The 22676-nt window shown below is 34.4% G+C and overlaps 1 protein-coding gene across 10 annotated transcripts in view; it reads left to right on the top strand.

The window, feature by feature from the left end:
- NOVA1 (NOVA alternative splicing regulator 1) overlaps nucleotides 1-22676 on the top strand; it is a 167039-nt gene that overhangs the window by 81356 nt on the left and 63007 nt on the right. The window contains exon 1 of one of the 10 annotated variants that reach the window (XM_059879109.1): nucleotides 7648-8224. The exons of the other annotated variants lie outside the window; for them this stretch is intronic. The gene's annotated coding sequence lies outside the window, so the exon portion shown is untranslated. Of the gene's footprint in view, nucleotides 1-7647; nucleotides 8225-22676 lie in introns of those variants that run through there. 10 annotated transcript variants of the gene reach the window in all.

Raw genomic sequence — 22676 nt, 5'->3', positions numbered from 1 at the left:
TTAAATTAAGATCATACAAGTCTTTGCATTAAATACAGTCAGCTCTCTTTATTCATGGTTTCTTTATTTGCAGATTTGCTCACCCACTAAAGTCGTATTTGTAAGCCGAGTATCTGTACTCACTGGACTTTCATTACCGTTCAAAGACTTGGGTGGAGTGGTGAAAAATTTGGGTCACCTGGCACTCACATCCACAACCTGGTTCAAACAAGGCTATGCTTTGCTTTGTTTTAGCTCTCATACTCTAAGCTAGTGTCCTTTCACAGTTTAGTGCCATACTTTTCACATTTTTGTGCATTTTGTTGATGATTTCATTGTTTGAAACAGCCTACAGGTGTAGTGCTGAAATGCTGCTTACATTGTCTTATATTCCTAAGTACAGGAAGACTGTGATGTGCTTTACAGAGAAAATACAAATGATAGGTAGTCTTTATTCAGGAATGACATATAGGACCATTGGCTATGAGTTCAGTGTTAACGATTCAACAATATGTACTAAATAAGGTGTCCCTAAACAGAAACGCAGTGAAACCAAGTTATATGTTCAAGATTGATGAAGATGTTCTGACCAGAGGCTCATAGGAACCTAAACTTGTATTTGCCCTGGGAGTTCTAATTCAGTGTTCATTAACTGAGTATTTCAAGTTACTGTGTAGACCGTGTGTGTGTGTGTGTGTGTGTGTGTGTGAGTTGCTCAGTCATGTCTGACTCTTTGTGACACCATGGACTGTAGCTCGCCAGGCTCCTCTGTCCATAGAATTCTCCAGGCAAGAATACTGGAGTAGGTTGCCATTCACTTGTATAGAGGATCTTCCCAACCCAGAGATTGAACCCTGTTCTCCCACACTGCAGGCAGATTCTTTACTGTCTGAGCCACAAGGGAAGTCCCTTGACCATATGGTATAGACCATAACTGCAACAAATGTTGTGAATTGATTACCTATATATATCAAGATAAATTTTACCCATTCTTCCTCAATGGGTAAAATTACTATAATTTTCTTTTTAAGATTCATGTTGATATTTGGCAGAAAACAAAACTCTGTAAAGCAGTTATCCTTCAATTAAAAAATAAAATCAAAGTTAAAAAAAAGGTTTTACCAATGGAATATAAATTAAGAACATTTCTTAGTCTGTTACTTGTTTTAGAAAATAAGTTTTCCTATGGTATTTTCCTGCTAATTATCTGGTTCTCCTCTCAAGGTCACATAGCTTTTGTTTTTCCCAAAGGATGATTCTCTGACTGTAGTTTTTTACAGTACCTTTCATTATTCACAAGGAATCCAGGGGGACAGGAATTGAGTCATGCAAATCCATTAGCATTACTAGGAAAACAACATATCAGAAAGACACATTTTATTGTAATTCATCATTTCAGGAGTAACTTACATGAAGCCTCATTCTCCAATTATTTGACCTTGCTTTCCCTCATTCTTTTGCATACGTGTTAAGAGTCTATAATTTTTCTAAATCAAACTTGAATGACATCACTTATCTAGGAACTGATACACCAGATCCAAAATTTTGTGTATTTAAATTCAAAGACCTTTATAAATTGGCCCTATTTGACTTATACTTGGTCTCATATTTATTCTCTAATGCACATTATTTGCTGCTACTGTGATCTCACTGCTCCTCCTCACTTGCTCTGTAGGCACTCACATCTGCTTTTGCTCATGCTGTCTCCTGATATCCTCCAAAATCTAACTTGGAATTTAGTTCACAAATTGTAATATGATTGCTTCGTTTGTAAACATAACTGAAAAGTTCTTACCTGATTACTTCAGTATTGAGAATATCTTTAACTTTATAAAATTTTACAATTTGTAGTTATGTTAGATGAAATATAGTATATTCTAAATACATATGTGTGTATACATATATGTATTTTATATTTATATATTTATTTGACGGAGCTGGGCCTTAATTGGGCCTCCCTGGTGGCTTAGACGGTAAAGCGTCTGCCTGCAATGCAGGAGACCCGAGTTCAATTCCTAGGTCAGGAAGATCCCCTGGAGAAGGAAATGGCAATCCACTCCCACACTCTTGCCTGGAAAATCCCATTGACGGAGGAGCCTGATAGGTTACAGTCCATGGGGTCGCAGAGTCGGACAGAAGCACACAAGACCTTTAGTTGTGGCATGCAAAATTTTAGTTGTGGCATATGGAATCCAGTTCCCCAACCAGGGATTGAACCCAGGCCCCCTGCGTTGGAAGTGTGGAGTCTAAACCACTGGACCACCAGGGAGGTCTCTCTAAATATATTTTTAAAATATTAATTTTACTTGAAACAACAAAATTCTGTAAAGCAGTTATCCTGCAGTTAAAAAATAAAGTGGCAAAAAAATACTAATTTTACATGAAAAGACTTGAGTTCATCATGTAAGGTTAAAAGAAAGCACTGTCCTACAGGGAGAAAATGTTTTCTTGTATGTTAGTTTATCCATTATAAAATTTTGATAAAAATTACTTCAGTATTGAATGTACTTTCATAAACAACTGCACAGACTATAGAATGTTTAATTTCAAACAAACTTGAAAAAGAATGTAATCTAGTACTTACAAATTGGAACTCTTAGCAATAATTCTTTATTTCCAAATGAAAGTTTTAAAATTTAATCTTTTATACTTATATGTTTATTCTAAACTAGGAAATATGGTGGTTTCAATTTATCACAAAAGTTGTAAAAGAGGTAGTTATTCATAAATGAGAACTCTCTAAAATAAGCTGACATCTGCTATCTAATATATAAAGATAGTGGAAATTCTTTTCTTTTAAAAGACTTTCACCATGATTATTGTACTTTATAAGTCCACTTATTTATTCAAAATTTGGACAACCTAAAGAACTATAGAAAGGAAAACAAAAAGCCCCCATGATCCCAACACAAATACTGGCAAAGTTTTAACTCTCTTCTTAATAAGAAGCTTTCTTTTTCTTCCTTTCTCTGTATAAACAATTGTGATTCTCATAGGAATTGATCATTTTTTCATTCACATGTCATAAGCTGTGTAATGTCAAACATTTTATTAATCACTGCTTGCTAAAAATTAGCTGTTCAGATAATTTTTCGTAAAATGTTTGTAAACTCCTTCATCTGTAAATACTTGCATCTGAATATTTCTTTGTATGGATTCCTAAGAGAGAGATTAGTTTGCAAATAATAAGAAAAGTTAAAGCTCCTAACTTGTATTGCAAAATTGCTTTCTAAAAAGGTAAACGTTTAAGTCTAAAGAGATACACCTAGAATGTAGTATTTGGTATAAGCAGGAAATCTTTTTTTTCTTTTGAAAATTGCTTTCTCAGTTTCATTTTGACAAGAATAATTTCAGTTCCCAGTTGTTTTTAATAGCTTATCACATACATGATTCTTTTATTTCCAAAATATGTTTCAAACCTTGTTTCTTCCGGGTGATCCATTTTTGCCTTTGGTGTGGTGGTGGAGAAATACTAAAATATTCTAATTATTATAGATTTAGAATTGGTAGCATAATGTGCGTACTCATCTTGTCCTTTTTCAAAAATAAAAAATTATGTTTGATTTCCAAATGAGCACTGAAGTCAACTTTTCAACCTCTAATATCAACCCCTGTAGGAATTATTTTTTAATTTTTTGATTCAGTATAATTGGGAATGAATTTAGTTTTCCTTTTAGAGATAACAATGCAGTATTATATGTTATAGTTTATCTTTTCCTGTAGATTCTAAGCTGATCATTGCTTATAGAAATTTATATTTGAAGAACTGTTTAACATGTTTAGCTTATTTCTAAAGTTTATTTTCAGTTAATACTTGTGAATTTGGAAATTAGATATTTAGATTTTAAAACTTTTAGAGTGTATTTTCCAGTTAGGATTTGGAATTGCAAAGAAAAATCCAGTTACTCAATTTTTATCATAAAAATATTTAAAGAAAGCAATGTTTATTTTCCTCATTTTAGAAAATGGTATTAATGATTCTTAATATTTGGTATTTAGAAAGCTAATAATTATGATGATAGTATTAAGATTTTATAAATATCCACATGTATTTAAATGAATAGTATATAGGAATTAAATATTTTTTTCTTTTCACTATGACTGAAATGGTCCACTGAATAACATATTTTTTCCAGAAATAGAGTTAACATCATTACATAAAATTTTTCTTCATTTCAGAGCAAGCACATTTAAGGATATTTTATTACAAAATAACAGTATGATTTATCGTCCCTTTGAAATAAACTATTTGATATAAATCACAGTAATGAATTTATACCATGTTTATGATAAGAGTTTAAATTTGGGAGTACAGTTTACAGTTGACATTTCATTAGAAAAGTTAGAGTTTTTCAGTCCTGTTCCCAGCACAGATTTTGTGTACTTTTTTCAACAAATATTTCTTAAAAATTAAAAATGACATACTATCTATTTTGAAATTGAGGAATAGGAAACTGAGGAATTTGTCAGTGTCTTAGAGTTCAAAGGATATCCCTGTTGAGATGGACTAGTGATTTATATGCTACTATACCATTGTATCACATATGTAACCTATTTATGAGTATATTTTTAAAACATATGTTGTTTCTGAAGTCAGTGTTTCAGTTTTAGTTGGGAAGTGGCAAACAGTAAAATTGGTATTTATAATAAAATTAATTTAATTGTTAAATTATCTTAGCATTCCTAGGTACTTATTTCATTTGGTCTTTTCAACTTATAATTTTATGTTCTTTCAACTGTGTTATACTGCTTCCCTTAATTCTTACTTACGTTATAGATAGGTAACGAGTGCTTATATGCCCTGGTACCTGAAATAAAACAATAAAACAGGACCTGCAAAAATTCCTGCTCCTATGAAGCTTACATTCTCATAGCCAAGAAAACTAAGAAACTAAATTACTAATGTTATTTCAACAGGAGAAGGAAGCATTGTATGTAGGCAGACCTGATCAAGAAAGACCTGTCTAAGGAGTGATACTTAGGAAGAAATAAGCCATGCAAACACGGTGTGGGTTGGGGAAAGAGCATTCTAGCAGAGAGAGCTAGGGTATTTCTAGAAGGCAAATATGGCTGCAGCACACAGAGCAAGGAATAGGTTTTAAGAGAGAAAGTCAGAAAAGTAGGCACTGGCCAGAACATGAAGGACATTGTAAAACACAGTAAAGAGTTTGGATTTTACTCTAAACACACCAGAACTTTGACCATGAAAATGATCTTGTCTTCATTTTTTTCAAAACATAAACACAAATACAGCTAGATGTTGTGTTACATCACCAGGTACCCAGACCCACTGAGAGAAAGTGATACTGTAGAACAGTGTAGAACAGTGGAATAGAAAAAGTTCTTCAGTAAAGAGACCAGGTATGAACCCAAACTTATCCAGTTTATTAATGACAAAGATGACTCTAGTACTATTGTGAAAATATAATCTGGGTTAATTGAGTAGCCAAATGGGAAAAATTGCATATCTTCACCCTTGGTCACACCATTGTGAAACAATAAATAACAGATTGCAGATACGAATATCCGTGGTAAGAAAATTATTAAAGTGTTGGGGAAAAAACATAGAAGAATATCTTTATAAAGACCTTAAAGTAGGTTCAGTTCAGTCGCTCAGTCGTGTCCGACTCTTTGCAACCCCATGAACCACTGCATGCCAGGCCTCCCTGTCCATCACCAACTCCAGGAGTTTACCCAAACCCATGTCCATTGAAACCCATGTCCACTGAGTTGGTGATGCCATCCAACCATCTCATCCTCCATCGCCCCTTCTCCTCCTGCCCTCAGTCTTTCCCAGCATCAGGGTCTTTTCAAATGAGTCTAAAGTGAGATGTAAGCTCTAACCAATGTGTGTGTGTGTGTGTGTTTAGAAAAGAAAGTGAAGTCGCTCAGTCGTGTCCGACTCTTTGCAACCGCATGGACTGTAGCCTACCAGGCTACTCCATCCATGGGATTTTCCAGGCAAAAGTACTGGAGTGGGTTGCCATTTCCTTCTCCAGGGGATCTTCTTGAACCAGGGATTGAACCCAGGTTTTCCGCATTGCAGGCAGACGCTTTACCATCTGAGCCACCAGGGAAGTTCCATATATATGTATATATATATGTGTGTGTATATATATATCTGATAAGAATATGCAGTGTATGCTTTTAAGATCAATAGGGAAGTTACAGCCCAGTAAAACATGGGCCAAACAATGGAATAGGAATTTCACAAAATGTGGCCAATGAATTCCTTAAAAAATGACAAATCCATTGGTTTTCAAGGAAGTGCCAATTAAAACCATAATATCATACCATTCTAAGCCCACTAGAATGACTGAAGTAAAAATGACTGACAGTCCATGAATGTAGATTAACTTTTTTTACACTGCTATAAAAAGTATAAATTGGTACAAAATATTGGAAAATCATCAGGGAGCACATCATAAAGCTGAATATACACTTCCCACGTGTGCTGTGCTTAGTTGCTCAGTCAGGTCCTACTCTTCGTGACCTGATGGACTGTAGCATGCCAGGCTCCTCACTCTTCCCATATGGGCTAGCAGTGCTACTCCTACAACATAACAGCAGAAATGAGAACCTGTATTCACCAAAACACATATACAAGGATGTTCACAGCAGCACTATAGCAATAGATCCCACTGAAAAGCACTCAAACACTCATCAACACTAGAATGTAAAATAAATCAGTGCTAAACTCACAGAAGGCTTCCCAGGTGGTGCTAGTGGTAAAGAACCCACCTGCTAAAGCAGGAGACACAGGATGCTTGGGTTCGATCCCTGGGTTGGGAAGATCCCCTGGAGGGGGGCATGGCAACCCACTCCAGTATTCTTGCCTGGGAAATCCCATGGAGAGACGAGCCTGGTGAGCTACAGTCCATAGGGTCATAAAGAGTCACACACGACTGAAGCAAGTTAGTATGCCCATACTCACACAATGGGAACAGGAATGAGTTAACCAACAAATACAATGACTGAATCTTATAAATGTAATATTGAGACCAAAAAAAAAAACAGTCATAAAAGAGAAAATGCTGTATAATTCTATTTATATATCACTTAAAGTAAACAGAACTAATCTCTGATATTAGAAGTCAGGATAGTACTTAGTCTTGGGGAGAGCAGGCAGTGCTGGAAGGGGGCACAGAGAGACTGCTTCTTTTAATGCTCTTATTCATGATCTGGGGCCTCGCTACGTGGATATCTTTGAAGATTTAACATATACTTCTGATTTTTTACTTTATGTTCATCAGTGTGTGTCCCCTTCTCCTCCTGCCCTCAGTCTTTCCCAGCATCAGGGTCTTTTCAAATGAGTCTAAAGTGAGATATAAGCTCTAAGCATAAAGGAAAAAATTATAAATTGAATCATTATTTAAGAACTCTCTTCATCAGACTCCATTAACAGAGTAAATAGGCCATAAAGTGAGCACATGTATTTGCTATACATATATGTTTGTATACATATATATATATCAGTAAGTGTTAAAAATAGCAAGTAATATAATTTGTTGAAACTTGTGAACATGAGAAGGGAAATTTACAGCTTTTGTAAAATATTTCAAGAAATGGCCATGATTAGTTTTTCTTTACAGATGAAGTGTTGCAGTAATTGTTATGGAAAAATAAATAATATGTTTTTCCTTTTATCATTTATTCTTTATCATACTTTTTAATATAAAAAAGCTGCACATCTGGGAAGTCATATTTTTCTATAAATATAAAATAAAAATGATAGAAGTATATGCAATATATATTGAAAACTAAATTTTATAGAGATTAGTAACTCTGAAAGTTTGCCTGCAAATCTTTGAGCCTGGTCATTTGTTAGATAACTTACATGGGATCTCTGTTTTATTGAATAAATTATGAATAATAATTGAGTATGTATTTTGTGCCTGGCAAACTGAGTGCTTCTAACAAACACTAAGAGAAAGTAAAGTTTATATTGTGTACTTAATCAATTTTGAGTGATGAACATATAATAAGAAAATTCTATAATCAGTGTGTCAAGATTTCTGGAGTAGTATCACCTGAGTTTAGTGATTTAAAACTGGACAGTTTTTCCTTTAAATAGAAGCTTGGAGCAATCATACTGCATAATTCCTGGTAGCACTTCATAATCTACGTGAACTAGAACTTTAAGCAAAAGCCATGGAAACCGGCCAGTTTTCAAAAGTGGTAGACCTACCAAGAACATAAGGAATGAAATAAGAACTTCTCTAGAGATTATTTCCATAGCTTTAAGGTAACAAATATTGTCCATTTTTATTTTTATTGCCCATTTTTGAAATACTGTTTGAAAGTTTATAGAGACATTATAAAGACAAGTAGATAATTAGTAAGAAAAAAGAGGGAACGTTGTTAGATATGAGTAGAACGATTAGAAACATGAAAATAGTAATGAGATAGCATATTAATATAATTAAGGTAGAATGATATAAGAAGAAAATGAAAGAAAGACAATGTCAGGATGCAGATTTGCTTTTGAGGATGTGGGCAAATGTGATAGGGGAATGATACTTAAGGGAAATTTGGATAGTATTTAGTGTCCTTGTCCCAGTTCATATTTATTTTTGTATAATAGATTTTTCTTTAGCCAAAGCTCTTAGAAATATTTAATTTAAACTGGTGAAAAAACAGTTTTTATGTAATAAGGACATACTAGTATAAAACCTATTTATTCTTGTGGAAGCTTTGAGTTTGATTTGATATTCTTTGAGAGAATAAGGCAAGGACAGGTGACATGAGAACTGCACACATTCCTTTATTCTTAAAGAAAGAATGAATCTTAAATATTACCTATTTTATAAATTGTTCAGTTGCTAAATTGTGTCCAACTCTTTGTGACCCCATGAACTGCAGCATGCCAGACTTCCCTGTTTTTCACTATCCTCCAGATTTTGCTCAAACTCACGTCCATTGAGTTGGTGATGCCATCCAACCATCTTATCCTCTGTTGTCCCCTTCTCCTCTTTGCCTCAATCTTTCCCAGCATCAGAGTCTATTCCATTGAGTTGGCTCTTTGCATCAGGTGGCCACAGTATTGGAGCTTCAGCATCAGTCCTTCCAATTTTATAGTTTCAACTTTTAAAACATTTTAACTCCTTGATAGTGAAAGTGTTAGTCACTTAGTCATGGCCAAATCTCTGTGATACCATGGATTGTAGCACACCAGGCTCCTCTGTCCATGAGATTCTCCAGGCAAGAGTACTGGAGTTGGTTTCTATTCCCTTCTCGACCCAGGGATTGAACCTGAGTCTCCCACATTGCTAATGTTTGTATGTTGGAGAATTATATTCCTTTATTTAACCCAAATATTTTGTTGCAAATATATAAAACATTAATCTATGAGAATAAATGTTTACCATCACTGTGAACATGACAGTCAGTTTTTCCTCATGGATATTATGCTTGAATACTGTTTAATAGAGAATATATGAAGGTTTTATTTATTTTTTTAAATTGTCAAACCATAGGTGATGTGAGGGTCAGGTATGTACATTGTTGCCTATACTTAAACTCATGGCATGAATTTTTTGCTCTAAGATTTTGGTATTATATAATTGGATTAGGAGTTAATGTTTGATCCCAAGCCCATGAATTTTAAAATTTAAAAGTATTTTATTTAGGTATTTTAAAATAAATGATTAACAGTAATTAATTGCGAGCAGTCTTTTTACACACTTTAATTCTGTTTCAAATATTACATTAATAAATTTTTAGAATATTTTGGCTAAAAACAATGCAATAATATTATATTATCAGTATTTTTACTAAGTAAAATTTATGGAAAGGAATTGAAAATTATAAAGTATTTTAAACAACATTGTGTTGTTTTATTTCACAAATAGCTTTTTGTGTTTTTTTAATTGTTCAGAAGCGCTGACATTTTCTTCTGGATTATTGCCATTTATACTTGCTGTTTCCATGACGACAGGCTTTCCCATGCATGCTTCCAGAAAATCAGATTCCTACTTTAATATGTTAATAATTTTTTTTAAGTACTGCCAATTCGTTAGTTAAGTATGTCCCTGCTTCATTTCAAATAATTGAATTTAGTGCCTATTGTAGCATTTAAGACTTTAAAATGCTACCTTATTTTTAGAAAATTAATTTGTGTAGTTTTTCTAACAAATTCCTTAAAAAATCTTGAAATTGAATATCCTTCATTAGACTTTACCAGGAGAAGTTTGAACCAGTTATGTTTTAAAACAAAAATGAAATTTCCTAGTTGCTAAATGTTAAATCACTATCCTAAAGAGCATCAGTGGATCGTTTTCTGTTGTTAAAATATAAAAGGCAAAATGCAGCAGAGAATTATATAAAGTTCCTAAAGTCCTTTATTGATTTTACAGATAAAAAGGTTAGGCTTACCTGTATCATTTAGCCTTTGTATATACTTTTGTAGATGTTGAAACCACTAAACATTACTGGCCAGTAGCCATTACGTTAAGTATCAGTCATTTTAAAAGTATCTTTTATACACTCGAAAATTAGGTGTAGTAGATAAAAGTGACTTGAAAGGAGAAAATATAAACTTTTTGTATCTAACGTGAAATGATTATATTTTAAAACACACTTGTATATCTTCTGTGTAATATGTAAACTCAAAGTAGTGTATTGGATGCCTCTTCAAATAAAATCCACTTTTAAGAGCTACATACACAGATTTTTCTGCATCATAAATCATAACATGTTTGGAAAAAGTAAAACCACAATTTCAAGGACTTTGGTATTATGTAAATTCTTTTGTTATTATGTCATATTCATTGTGTTCTTTCCAAAGCTCTTTAAAAGCCTTTAGTATGGATATTAAGCAGTATGGTGAAGTTTGATTGTAATGTCTTTTATGCAGTTAATATTACATACTTTTAAACATTGGAAACTTGGTAATTTAATTATTTCCTAATACATGCTATTTTACTTTAAAAAGTTGTATTATCTATGTAATATATACCATCTTTATAAACATTCATAATCCTTATATGCTATATTTCACAGTATACTAATCTCCTGTATTTATTTTGCATATCTAATAGTTATGGCAAATGAGTTATGGTGACAAACAAAATTTGCATTGGTTTCAGCACCTCTTTCATGACTTCTGAGCAAAAATTAGTCATTTGCTATTGGAATAATCAACTAATTGTTGAATAGAAAAATTAGCTTTATTTAGGAAATCAGTACAAGTGATACTTTGGCTGAAGATTCTTAGAATTTATGCTAATGGCTGTGGATTATCTCATGAATTTTATGAAAAACACTTAATTCAAAATCTTTAATTTTTTATTTATTAAAAGTATAGCTATATTTAGTTTGTAACTTTACATTTTCCATGTTCTTTCTGATATCCTAATTAATAGTGTCATTCATCCCTTCACAATCCTTTAAAGCAAAGGTTCTTAATCCCTGGTCTGTGAAAGATTAGATCTTTATTTCCCTAATTTCTCTCTGAAATTTAGGATTTCTGTCAATTATGAATATGAGTTGCAATCAAAATATCATTAATGGATCTATGTATGAATATGAGCTGCAATCACAATATCATTAATGGATCTATGACAGCATTATAAGTAGCAATCACAGATATTTCAACGCCATGTTATAGTATTGAAGACAACTAGAATTTAATGTGATCTGTCTCAATAAAACTTGATTCACAAAAAAATAAGGTAGATTTGGCCTACAGTTAGTAAGTCTGCTGATCCCTGCTTTAGACTATTTCCTCAGACTCTCATTCTCCCCCTTTTACTTCTTGATCCTTTATAGTTAGATGTACTTATGTTGAAAAGTATGAAAAACATTTGTAAATAATTCACATATTAATAATAGGACTGACTTTGTTATTAGCTCATAAACTTGACCTTGAAAGCAATTTCCATAAAAGACTTAAACATCTTCTATAATTCTGGAATAAATAGCCTCCTAGTGAGATAGATTTGAAGTAAAATACATGTTCAGATTTAAGCTTTGGTATGTTCTTTTTAAAAGTATCTTTACAGTATATAACAGTATTTCCCAGGACATAGTCTTTGGAACAGTTGTTAGAACAGAATGAGATCTTTCAAGGAAAAGGTGTTCTATAGTTAATTAAGCAAGTTTGAAAAATGCTGGATTTATTTCATTGCACCATAATTCATGGTGTGCATTATTGAACTAAATTTTCAGATAGCCAGTAAACAATTCTGTATAATGATATTTATACCTTTGTTTCCTGTACTTAATAGTCAACTTGACTGTGACATCTTCCCTCAGAAAAGGCTTTCTCCTCCTTCCTTCCTCCCCTCTTTTCCCTCTTCTTCACTTTCTTTAAAAAAAAAAAAAAAAAGCCGATCAGAATACTTGCGAAATTTACTTAAATGAATATCCCATCTATAAACTTGGTTTGACTGTATTAATATCTGGGCTTCCTTGGTGGCTCAGTGATAAAGAATCCATCTGCCAATGCAGAAAACATGAGTTCAATCCCTGGGCCAGGGAAGATCCCCTTGAAAAGGAAATGGCAGCCTGCTCCAATATTCTTAGCTAGGAAATCCCATGGACAGAGAGCCTGCTGGGCTACAGTCCAGTGAAGTCCCAAAAGAGTTGGACATGACTTAGCAACTAAAGAGCAACACCATTAATATCTAAGAAGTACTTGAGGTGTAATCAGAATAGATGCATTATGTGTTTTAGTTACTGATTAAATTTCAGGTGACCAACAAAGTATACACATCAATATGGTTTTTCCCGAAGTATAATTTCCACTACTTCATCAGTCTTTAAAGTACCTCATTTTTTGAGGAATAAGTATTAATTTCGCATACTTTTCTGTACATCTGGGCAGCTTAGCTGTATGTATTGCCCAGAATCCTAGGTGTTAACCGTTTTGTTAGGTAAAAAGAGATTCTAATGAGAAGTTTTCTTTATTCATTGATTTATTAATATTCAACAATATGTATTCAGCATCTCAGATATACCAGCCAGTGCACTAGATGCTAGTTTCATGGGACTTTGATCTTAGGGATGGTACTGTGAAGTTAATTAAATGAACATTTGCAGCATAGCATGATTTTTTTTAGTTTTTTAATTCTTAAAATGGTATTTCCATGTATAGTATGTTTAATGAATTTTTGAATCAGTGATAACCAGCCTTTGTTCTATTCATAATTATATATTAATGTGAATTGCTATTTGAAATGATGTTCGTTTTTAAAACGTTAGTGTATCAAAAGTGTCTACAGTCTTATTAAGTAAGTGTAAAATATAGCCCACATATATGAGGATTTTTTTCAGTAAATAAGTGCTATAGTACTATAGGATCCACAGTTAGCTGAATCCATGGATATGATAGGGAGGACTGAGAGTCAAATTATATTCAAATTTTCGACTGTGTCGTGGGTCAGTGCCTCTGACCCCCATGGTGTTCAAGATCAATTGTAAATCTATAAAAACTGTGACAAATCATCTGTTTTATATTTGAGTGAGCAGTAAGAAACAGGTTTTTAATGAAGTGCATTTAAAACCTTTATTTCCACATTTGCCATTAGTTTGTTGTTCATGTTCAGGTAAATCAGTGAATCACTCCTTCATGCTGACTCTTGATTTAGATTTGTTTTCACTTTATTCTTAATCTGTACTGTTAAAATACTACCCACCTTCCACAATGTTTTTTAATTGCTTCCTGCCAAGTACATGGAAGCTTTATAAGAGAAAATGTATCTTTAGTCTGATTTTTAAATTTTCTTCTATCAGTTATTTCATTTTAATCTTAACTTTTGTTTACATGTATCATTTCATGTGTTAATGGAGAACCTTCAGAAGATTTTTTGTATCCAGAAAGTAGTCTGGAAACTGTGGATAATCTTATTATCTTTTATTGTTTAACTGTTCATCTTATTCTAAAAACAGCAACCAAGACTACTGAGGGAAGTTAACTAGATCATAAGTGGATTATGAGCTATTTGAGGGCAGAGGCCATTATGTACTTAGATTATATTTCTTTCATGTGGTCCAGAGTAGGAAGTTAATAAAACAGTATTCAATGAATCAAACGTGAAACCAAAATAGTAAATCTTTTTTCTGTATTTGCCCACTTTCAGTGATTATTCCTGGAACTCCCAATTCTAACCATTTTATCTCTTTACCTATTTTCTTCTGGGTTTTCTGTCTGTCCCTGTTTCCTAAAGATTTAGCTTTCATCCTCTCTTCTTCTGTCTGTGTTGCATGCTCTTACTGAAGACCTTCAGGCAGTACTAAAACCACTAGTACTAAAACTGTACTATCTTTAATCTTCACAACTAGAGAGTGTATCAGTTTACAGTACCCAAAAACTTCATTTCTCCATTTAAGTTCTCTCTTCTTTCTTGTGCCTTATTCTGTCAATAGCGTTACCATCATCCTCATCACGAAGATGTAGAACTTTGAGTTTAATTTTTAGTTGTTTTTTTTTCCATTGCTTATAATATCCAATTTTGACAATTTTATCTCTAAAATTATTTTGCATCTGTTCAGTCTCATTGTTATTGTTTAGTCGCTCAGTCGTGTCTGTTTGTGACCCCATAGACCACAGTAGGCAAGGCTTCCCTGTCCTTCACCATGTCTCGAAGTTTGCTCGAACTCCTGTCCATTGAGTCGGTGATGCCATCCAACCATCTGGTCCTCTGTCAACCCCTTCTCCTCTTGCCTTCAATCTTTCCCAGCATCAGGGTCTTTTCCAGTGAGTTGGGTCTTTTCTGATGAGTCGACTCTTCGCATCAGATGGCTAAGGTATTAGAGCTTCAGCTTCAGCATCAGTCTTTCCAATGGATATTCAGGATTGATCTCCTTTAGGATTGACTGCTTTGATCTCCTTGATGTCCAAGGGACTCTCAAGAGTCTTCTCCAACACTACAGTTCGAAAGCATCAATTCTTCAGCTCTCAGCCTTCTTTATGGTCCAGCTCTCACATCCATATGTGACTACCGGAAAAATCATAGCTTTGAGTATACAGACTTTGTCAGCCAAGTTCAATCTCATTAGAACTATAATTTTCATTGACTCTTACCTGAATTGTTGAATAATTTCTTAATCTCTCTATAAGCAGTCTCACTTCTCTCAGTGTATCTTATGCAAGTTTAACAATCACTGCTCCATTCTCCTGCTCAAATATTTGTTTTTGCATTGTCTACTACTAAATTCAGAATCTTTAATGTAGTATTTGAGACTCTCTGCCTATTCTTCTCTAAAGATACATCAGTGAGTATTCAGACTTACTCGATTTTTAAGATTCTGCCTAATTAAGTGCTATATTCTGTATGACACCTTTCTTGAGATATCCTATACTTTGTCATCTTCTTTCAAGACAAACTACTGTTTATTTCATCATAGCACCAAACACAATGCCTTAGACATAGTAAGTATTCAGTAAATATTTATGGACATTTGAAAGAAAGAGAAAAATTTTCTCTATGGCATTGTTATAACAATTTAATACATTTTCCTTAAATAAAATTAGAACCACTTTTAAGTGAAATCATCATTATTATTTGTCACACATTCAATTTAATACTAGCTTTGCTCACTTTAATACCAGTTCCCAATTTATACTATTCTAGATTGGCTTACTTTGCTAATCTAGAGAGCTTTCATATCTTTAAACATGTATATGCCTATAACTCTTCCTCTTTTATTTTAAAGATTCATTTTTTTAAATTTAATATGATTATTAAAAAATCATCCAAGCCATTCCTTTCATTTGTTCATTAAATTCTATCCTTAGAATTTTCTCTATTTTGGATATAATACACAAATCTGCCAGCAGTGCAAGAAACCCAGGTTCAACCCCTGGGTTGGGAAGATCCCCTGAAGAGGAGAATGGCAACCCACTCCAGTATTCTTGCCTGGAGACTCCCATGGACAGAAAGAGCCTGGCAAGCTACAGTCCATGGGGCCACAAAGAGTCGGACACAACTGAGCATCTAAGTATGCACAGACAAATGATTTTTAGTGACTGAATAGCCTATGAATCTTTTTCTGCCTTATAATTTTTATCATCTTTATGACATTTCTTTGCATCATATTAAATGTATTTGTTTCCTTAAGTGTCCATAATTTATAATATTTATAGTGTGAAATATGCTTAATTATATATAGTAAACAGGTAAGGTAGAAATAAGTGGCTTTTTATGTGTGAGTTTATAAATTGTGTGTATTATAAGAAATTCTTGTTGATTGAATCTTTATGCTCATCAAACCCAAGTAGGATATATAATTTTTATATTCTTAGATCAAATCATCAATTAGAGCCTTCCTAACTACAAATTTTTTTCAAATTGTTACAAGCATTAATGGAAACTGATGAATTTACCCCAAGTTCCTTTTATTCCTTTATAACGTCCCTGGACTCAAGAACGTATTCACTCTTTGAGTGAAAGAAAAAAAGAAAAGATTGCTTTTAAAAACTGCTTAGGAAAATTACATATACTAAGTCCTCAAGAGCATTTCATTTGATGATCAATAGAAGTTAAAATACTACTTTTAGAAAAAAAAGGTTAATAAAAATGTGATATTCATCTTTATGAGAGAAATGAAGAAATGACCTGTCTCTTTCAGTCAGTGCCATATTAGCTATTGACTAATTAGTGATTAATTACATTAATGTGAACAGCTATTACTGTATTTACTGAAAAGCATATGAATTCCCAAATATAATACATAGTTCCACATAAGTAACAGAAAATGTTAATGAGCTCTTACATTACTAGATTTTTCTTTCCTTCTCTTATTTGATGAACTCTTGTTTTGGTGAAAAATTTGTCTTGTTTAGGACAGAATTTTATTCCTTTCAATAGCCTTATTCTTCAAAGGAATGGATTTTCATCACAGTGGTTTTGTGTGGAATTCTTAAGGTATAAATTGGTAATCATTATAAAGTAGTACACATCTATGTTTTGGTTGTGTCTGATTTTTCTAGGGTAGAAGTTATTAGCATGATGAACATATGGCTGGCTGTAGTATAATGGGAAAAACAGCAGAAAACATACTCTTACTGATCTGCTGCATGATTATTTAAATACTGATTTGATCTGACAAAACGAAGAACATAGTGATTTTAGTATGAAATGAATCTAGGAAAAATGTCTGTTTCCAAAGGATAGGATTCAGGACATTAAGCGGAAATACCAAAACATATTAATAAAGCAAACATGTTTTGAGTATCTGTTCTTTTACTTATTTCTTTCAGAATTTATTTTGGACAGCTTGTAAAAAGCACTCTTTACAGTTTTGAATCAAGGGGAGTTGGCTTTCTTTAGCCATAATGCCAAGAAAGTAGCAGTCTCACATGAACAAAAGGATAAGTAGTAGGAAACATGCTTCAGATATCAATTCAGATCTGTTAACCACTGTGACAAGATTTGCAGAAATCTTCAGGCATGCCATTTAGAGCCTAGTTTTGACTTTAATCTATTTTTTCCAAGTTAATAAAATGTATTCCACAGAGGTAATTTTTGCTATCATCTTAATTAAGTCAATGTGCCCTTTACCTGGGTTTAATTACATAATTTTCTTAAAGTGTGTAAATTGTGCTAAGCATTTATTTATAACATGAAACTAATGTAATGATAAATCAATACTGAAGTGAAGTGGTGAGTGAGTGAAGTCGCTCAGTCGTGTCCAACTCTTTGTGACCCATGGACTGTAGCCTACCAGTTTCCTCCATCCATGGGATTTTCCAGGCAAGAATACTGAAGGAATTCCACATCTCTCACTCTGTTCACTGTAGAGCACAACAACCAGAATGCTCTTCAGTGAAGAAATTGTAAACTGCTAGTTTGTAGATTTATCACATTAACTTGGAACTCTGAGGCATCTGAAATCTCTTCTATATACAAATGAGCTCTCTGTAACATGTCAAGTAATCTTTTTATATGAATTATTTAGCTTGTTTGATTTAGTACAGAAGTGAAATTCAGGAAACTTCAGATACTGTTGAATAATTAAATAAAATAACTCCAGACTTTAATTTTATTTTGTATCAAATATCTGATAACCAATTATGATGTGTTGACAGCCCTTAAACGACAGTTATTTACCTCCTTGTCTGCAGAGACCATTCTGTTCAGGGTCAGCACTGGTCAAGATTTTCGTTATCATTGAGGACTAGAAGACTCATGAAGAATGAAGAGAACTGTGATTAAATCCAGCAATGTGGCCTGATTTTGGTTAAGCAAGAAAAGTTCTTGGACTTCTTAAAGCATATTTATTCCCCGATTCTGTCTTATAATGTTGAATTTCCTTCCTGTTAAGAACCCCACATAAAACTATTTTTTAATAATCTACTAAAGGTAGATTTTATGCTCTGAAAGATTATCTAGCCTAATTCAAAAAGTCTATGTAACCTGGAAAAATGTTAGGACTAAAGAAAGAGTAATTTATGCAACTACTGGTAACATCATTGGCCTGAGAATGAGATTTCTAAGAATGAGATTTTTTTTTCTCAGAAATGATAAATAACTTGGCACTTATTCAGTTCAGTCACTCACTTGTGTGCGACACTTTGCGACCCCATGAATTGCAGCACGCCAGGCCTCCCTGTACATCACCAGCTTCCGGAGTTCACTCACACTCATGTCCATCAAGTCGGTGATGCCATCCAGCCGTCTCATCCTCTGTCGTCCCCTTCTCCTCCTGCCTCCAATCCCTCCCAGCATCAGAGTCTTCTGATGAGTCAACTCTTCGCAGCAATGTATTGGAGTTTCAGCTTTACCATCAGTGCTTCCGAAAACACCCAGGACTGATCTCCTTTAGAATGGACTAGTTGGATCTCCTTGCAGTCCAAGGGACTCTCAAGAGAATTCTCCAACACCACAGTTCAAAAGCATCAATTCTTTGGCGCTAGCTTTCTTCACAGTCCAACTCTCACGTCCACACATGACCACTGGAAAAACCATAGCCTTGACTAGAGGGACCTTTGTTGGCAAAGTAATGTCTCTGCTTTTGAATATGCTATCTAAGTAAGTGAAGTAAGTGAGTGAAGTCGCTCAGTCGTGTCTGACTCTTTGCGACCCCATGAACTGTATCTTACAAGGCTCCTCTGTCCATGGGATTTTCAAGGCAACAGTACTGGAGTGGATTGCTATTTCCTTCTCAAGCGGATCTTCCCAACCCAGGGATCGAACCCAGGTATCCCGCATTGTTGACAGACGCTTTACCGTCTGAGCCACCAGGGAAGTCCTTATATGAATATGCTATCTACATTGGTCATAACTTTCCTTCCAAGGAGTAAGCGTCTTTCAATTTCATAAAGTCTGACACTGTGTCCACTGTTTCCCCATCTATTTCCCATGAAGTGATGGGACCAGATGCCATGATCTTCGTTTTCTGAATGTTGAGCTTTAAGCCAACTTTTTCACTCTCCACTTTCACCTTCATCAAGAGGCTTTTAGTTCCTCTTCACTTCCTGCCATAAGGGTGGTGTTATCTGTGTATCTGAGGTTATTGATATTTCTCCTGGCAGTCTTGATTCCAGCTTGTGCTTCTTCCAGCCCAGCGTTTCTCACGATGTACTCTGCATATAAGTTAAATAAGCAGGGTGACAATATACAGCCTTGACGTCCTCCTTTTCCTATTTGGAACCAGTCTGTTGTTCCATGTCCAGTTCTAACTTGCTTCCTGACCTGCATACCGGTTTCTCAAGAGGCAGGTCAGGTGGTCTGGTATTCCCATCTCTTTCAGAATTTTCCACAATTTATTGTGATCCACACAGTCAAAGGCTTTGGCATAGGCAGTAAAGCAGAAATAGATGTTTTTCTGGAACTCTCTTGCTTTTTCCATGATCCAGCGGATGTTGGCAATTTGATCTCTGGTTCCTCTGCCTTTTCTAAAAACAGCTTGAACATCTGGAAATTCACGGTTCACGTATTGCTGAAGCCTGGCTTGGAGAATTTTGAGCATTACTTTACAGCGTGTGAGATGAGTGCAATTGTGCGGTAGTTTGAGCATTCTTTGACATTGCCTTTCTTTGGGATTGGAATGAAAACGGACCTTTTCCAGTCCTGTGGCCACTGCTGAGTTTTCCAAATTTGCCGGCATATTGAGTGCAGCACTTTCACAGCATCATCTTTCAGGATTTGAAATAGCTCAATTGGAATTCCATCACCTCCACTAGCTTTGTTCATAGTGATGCTTCCTAAGGCCCACTTGACTTCACATTCCAGGATGTCTGGCTCTAGGTGAGTGATCACACCATCGTGATTATCTGGGTTGTGAAGATCTTTTATTTGTATAGTTCTTCTGTGTATTCTTGCCACCTCTTCTTAATATCTTCTGCTTCTGTTCAGCCCATACCTTTTCTGTCCTTTATCGAGCCCATCTTTGCATGAAATGTTCCCTTGGTATCTCTCATTTTCTTGAAGAGATCTCTAGTCTGTCCCATTCTATTGTTTTCCTCTATTTCTTTGCATTGATTGCTGAGGAAGGCTTTCTTATCTCTCCTTGCTATTCTTTGGAACTCTACATTCAGATGCTTATATCTTTCTTTTTCTCCTTTGCTTTTAGCCTCTCTTCATTTCAGAGCTATTTGTAAGGTCTCCCCAGACAGTCAGTTTGCTTTTTTTGCTTTTCTTTTCCATGGGGATGGTCTTGATCCCTGTCTCCTGTACAGTGTCACGAACCTCAGTCCATAGTTCATCAGGCACTCTATCTATCAGATCTAGTCCCTTAAATCTATTTCTCACTTCCACTGTATAATCATAAGGGATTTGATTTAGGTCATACCTGAATGGTCTAGTGGTTTTCCCTACTTTCTTCAATTTAAGTCTGAATTTGGCATTAGAGGACTATAATTGCTGTATTGTAAATATTGTATCTACTTGAACACATTTTTTTCTGATATACAATTGATTATAATATTTACTAACATTCTTCAGTTACTCAGGGCAATAAGTTTTAGATGGACATGTACTTTTATGTACAATTGTTTTTTTAAAATTTTTTAACTACATTGAATGGTTAATTTTTAATGTTATTAAGTTTTTTAATACAAATGAAATGAGATTTTAAAATATATTTATTGGGAGTGTGGAATCTTAGCTACTTGACCACCAGGGAGGTCCCAAAAGGAGATTTTTTTTAAAAAGCTCTTTAAACTTGTCTTATTTTTTAAATTATAAAATATTCAAAACACTCTATTTTAATTATTTACAGTGGTGTCATTTTATTTTTAATACGTATTGAGTTTCAAGAGCACTTGAATATGATGAGAACATCTAAAAATGCAGTTGAACAAAAATAAAAATTAGACCAAATCATACTGTTCAGAGATAAATTACTTTAAAAATTTGGTATATAATAAATTATTTCCTACTTTTCTCATGCCTATATGTGTATATTTTATATATATTTTGTAATAAAATGAGATTGTGCTTGGTAAAAGTGAATTAAAGAAAACTAGTTTACTGTTCATCTAATTCATAAATTATGTACAGTTTCAACACTTTTCAACTGTTGTAATTTTTCCTCAAATGCATAGTGATGTCTTGGTTCTGTATTTATTTTATTTGTAAGCTACCTGTTTGCCTAAGTAGAATTTCCTATAAGCCTTTCTTCAGTGTGTCTGTGGTTGTTGTTCTTCAGTCACTCAGTTGTGTCCAACACTTTGCAACCCCATGGACTGCAGCTAGCCAGGCTTCCCTGTCCTTCACTTTCTCCTGGAATTTGCTCAAATTCTTGTCCATTGAGTCAGTGATGCCATCCAACCATCTCATCCTCTGTCACCCCCTTCTCCTTCTGCCTCAGTCTTTCCCAGCATCAGGATCTTTTCCAATGAGTGGACTCTGCATCAAGTGGCCAAAGTATTGGTGTTTCAACTTCAGCATCACCTGACTGGTTTGATCTGTTGCAGTCCAAGGGATTCCAACACCACAGTTCAAAAGCATCAATTCTTCAGTGCTCAGCCTTTTGTATGGTCCAGCTCTCACATCCATACATGACTACTGGGAAAAACCATAGCTTTGCGTATACTGACCTTTGTCGGCAAAGTGGTGTCTCTGCTTTTTAATACATTGTCTACATTTGCCATAGCTTTTCTTCCAAGGAACAAGCGTCTTTTAATTTCATGGCTGCAGTCACTGTCTGCCGTGATTTTTGGAGCCCCCAAAATTAAATCTGTCACTGTTTCCATTTTTTCCCCATATATTTGCTATGAAGTGATGGGACTGGATGCCGTAATCTTAGTTTGTGAATGCTGAGTTTTAAGCTAACTTTTTCACTCTCCTCTTTCATCAAGAAGCTCTTCAGTATGTCTGTAGTTATCTGTTTTACCTGAGTGTGTCTAATCAAGCACTTCCTGACTCTCAAGCCAAAGATTTTGCAGTCAGTGCTACCACCTGGGATGAGAATCCCATCTTTCTACTATTTAGATAAGCGGAGGGAGGAAATATGCAAGGCATGCAAGGGATTAACTCACTTTTCCCTTCCTGCACATGTTTCAAAGAACTACCCTGTCTTTTCCTCTAGCATCCTGTACTTAAATTCTGTTACTGCTTAAGAGTTTGAGCTAGCCTCTGTTTTCTGTGAGTTTGGGGCTTTATTTTAATTTTTTTGTTCCATTCATTGCCATTTGTTCATTCATCTGTTATTTATTGGACAGATGTGCATAGGGCATGCTTTAAAGCACTGGGAATACATCAATAAAAAGTCATAAAGTTCACTGACACTACGGACGAGAAAGAATTGAA

Source organism: Bos taurus, chromosome 21, assembly GCF_002263795.3.
Source record: "Bos taurus isolate L1 Dominette 01449 registration number 42190680 breed Hereford chromosome 21, ARS-UCD2.0, whole genome shotgun sequence".
NCBI lineage: Eukaryota > Metazoa > Chordata > Mammalia > Artiodactyla > Bovidae > Bos > Bos taurus.
The sequence above is the reverse complement of the archived record's forward strand: the minus strand, read 5'-3'. Positions and strand labels throughout refer to the sequence as shown.